Genomic DNA, 3,396 nt, shown 5'->3' on the forward strand with positions numbered 1-3,396 from the left:
TATATTAAGGATATATACTAATATAGCATATAAAGATACTAATATTGCATCCACCGGCTCTTCTCCATCAGCGTGGAAGAACCCCGGGCCAGCAGGTGGCGATAATGCTCCATAATGCTAGAGGCCAGCCGCCGTTAAACACCAGAGAAGAAGATCAGCCAGGGAGAGGGGTCAAGACACGACGAAAAACACTGCGAAAAGATAAGTATCCCAGTAAAAGAGAAACAGTCCTACTGATTAACTACAGGTGAGGTAGAACACCTATGCAAAATATTGATATTTGACTTAAAAAAAAATAGCAAAATTAGTTCTTGCACTTTCTGTTGGTCTGCTGCAGCAGTTGTGTTGTGCGCCATCTTTGAATGGATGTTTTTTTTAATTAGGCTAAATCTCTTTGCACTTAAAACAAATAATCTAATTATGCGGTTAGTTTTGCTTGCTTGTTCAAACTCTTTGTTGTTGAAGTGTGGAGGGTTCTTTATGAAGAACCAAGAGTATTTATTGTCATTATGAGAACATAACGACATGTTGCAGACTCCTGGTTGAAAAGGCACGCATAAGACACGGACATTTAAATAAACCAATGAGAAAGCTGAGAAAAGAAAAATATGTATAGAGGAACGTAAATAATGTAATAATGCACATAAAGTACAGCTTAGTTCCAGTCCCAGTCTATGAAATGTTTGTGATTGTCAGTATGTGGGAATTTACATGGGATATTAAGGGGATGTAGCTCAGTGGTAGAGCGCATGCTTCGCATGTATGAGGTCCTGGGTTCAATCCCCAGTATCTCCACTTTATATTCATATTAGTGACCCGACACCTTCTCCCTCTACTTATAAGTAATTTCCCCTGGGATCAATAAAGTAATCATGATTCTGAAATACTGTGAAGTATGTTGGTTCAATAAAAAAAAATACAGACATATACACATGTTGGTCTTATTGAAAATGGTATATATCTAGTTTGAAAGTCCGTGGCCCCCTGATAGAGCTGATAAAAAAAAAAAAATTAAAGCTGCTCATTCCTGGTCTAAACATACCCCAGCAGTGTAATGGATGTACTGGTATGGTATAATTATAAATGTATTGATATTTCTGTATTTTTAGTAGTGATGCACACTGATAACAAGAAAATCAGGCACTGGTCTTGGTTTTTTACCGATCTGTATGTTTTTCTTAGTTTATTCTTACTTTTTACAAACGTGTGTTATATTTGCGCTGTTTACTGGTGATTGTATTTTGCTTTATGCATCCTTTGACACTAGAATTTTCTTTGGGTTTAATATAGTTATTTCTTCTTATTTTAATTTCAGTTTGAGGTTTTGTTGCTAAATGAGAGCATTTACTATTCTACAGGTAAACTGAAATCTACCAATAAAGTTTCACCACTACTTTCGACATTTCCCAGAGCCTTTCGCATGAAAGATGGCAGTCTGTGTCTAAACAGATGAAAACATTTTTAGGGACTACTGCCTCTCCACGATCCCATGTGTCTATTTTTTAACTCGTGACAAAAGTACCCTTTCTATTTGGGGATGAATGTCTCCAGAACTTTCAGTTATAATTCAGTTTATTTATCTTTCTGGCTCCCCTGGTTTTCCTAAACCTACATGCATGTCTAAACACCGGGTTTATGAGAGCAGCGTTGATGTGGAAATCTCCTAAAATGAAACAGAATTTCAGCCCATTTTTATATATTTGTCTGTTGTTGGTTTTGTCCACAGCGTTGTCACTATAACAGGCACTGACGCCGCGTGGGAGTGTGTGTGTGTGTGTGTCTGTGTGTGTGCCGTGGTGACCCAGCATGACGCCGTAGTAAGCATCGCACATGGCTGCCAGCAGACAGAGAGAGTGTGGGAAAATAAAAAAAAAGACAAAAAGAGGGAGGTAGAAAAAGTGATGAGGAGAAATGGAGAGAGTGGACAAAAAAGAAGAAAAAGAATGGAAAATTTATGGTGGCAGAAAAAGTTTAAAAACAAATGCAAATATGGAAAGAAGGGATGAAGGGGAGAGATGCAAAAACAACAACTGGGAAAAGAGGGTAAAGAAAGTCTTAAACAGATTTTGGCCGTAGGCTCTAAAATTTTAATGTTCTGTGAAACAATGTTTACATCAGTTTAGTTTTGCCGTTTGTTTTTTTTAGTTTCCAATAGAGATGATCAATAAACACCTTGCCTTCTCCTTTTAGAGAGTCTTTACTGAAATCCCAGTATTTCTTGGAGACATTGAGCTTCAATCATTAACAAGGCTGAGAAGACATGAAACAGGTCAGTGGAACCCAACCTAACGGACATGTCAATGGACCCTCGGAGGAAGTCGGAGTACTCGTAGAGAACCCACACGGACACAGGGAGAACATGCAAACTGCACACGATGAATCTGAACCCAGAACTTTCTTCACCAAGATTATTTGTAAAAATCTGACAATGCATTTCAAGCTTTGTAATGAAATCAATTTAATTACTACATTCAGTCATAGGGCTAAATAGCAGAAATCTAATGTTCACATGAACATTGCATGATGGGTGATAATGCTGCAATAAATTAGCCTTTGGGTTGCATTAGAATATGGTGAATGGCATGAGAGTTTTACTAAGCTATCTCGGCCAACATTGGCATTAGCCTATCAATTCAAAAACACAGTTATGCAATCAGACTCACTTCCTATCAGAATATTAATCAGATAACATGAAGATTGAATTTGTTATGGGGCAGATTTAAAACAAACAAACAACCACCTCTACATGTAACTGGATAGTCCTACAACCAAGCAGCCATTCTGCTGTAAACACGTTCAGCTCTGTAGTGCTCAGATGGGGTGGATGACTGTGTTGCTGTTACTCTTCCATCTCCACATGAAGCCCACCCAAAATTGTTTGGCTCAGGAGGCCTTGGTGAAGTTGGTCTGGCTTCCAGGCTAGTAAACTGCCTTGAGTTGAATCCATAGAGCTATTGTTAATGCGGCACAGTTGCAAGTGAAGTGGTTTAGACTAGGTTAAAATGTTAAATGGTTTGTTTTTGTCGATTCTAATTGTTTGATTGTTTTTATTTTCTTCTTCTTTTTTTTTTTTTTTTTTTGTTCTGTTGCCGACAAATTTAAGCTCAGTTCTGAATGCCGTGGGACAACAGTAGCCTGACACAGCGTTGGACGAATCTAGGGCCGGTCCAGACAAAAGTCGCCAGGGCCAAAACTCAGATTGGACTGGTTTCAAATCACATTACTCTCTAGATTTCACCATAAACTTCATGTAAGAAATATTTCATTGTGTCTATTGATGTCAGTCATGTATTACTATGAAGAGGAGAAAACATCTAAATTGCCAACATAATTACAACTCCATGTTGTAACGACGGTATAATAATACATAAAGAAAGAGGTGTAGAAGCATAAAAG

General features: G+C 38.0%; 1 non-coding gene across 1 annotated transcript; it reads left to right on the top strand.

The window, feature by feature from the left end:
• The first annotated feature begins 723 nt into the window (after positions 1 to 723).
• On the top strand, positions 724 to 795 carry trnaa-cgc. Its single transcript has one exon. It is a non-coding gene; the product is annotated as a tRNA-Ala (tRNA).
• The last annotated feature ends 2,601 nt before the right edge of the window (positions 796 to 3,396 follow it).

The sequence above is a fragment of the Mugil cephalus genome, chromosome 1, assembly GCF_022458985.1.
Source record: "Mugil cephalus isolate CIBA_MC_2020 chromosome 1, CIBA_Mcephalus_1.1, whole genome shotgun sequence".
In the NCBI taxonomy this organism is placed as follows: Eukaryota; Metazoa; Chordata; class Actinopteri; order Mugiliformes; family Mugilidae; genus Mugil; species Mugil cephalus.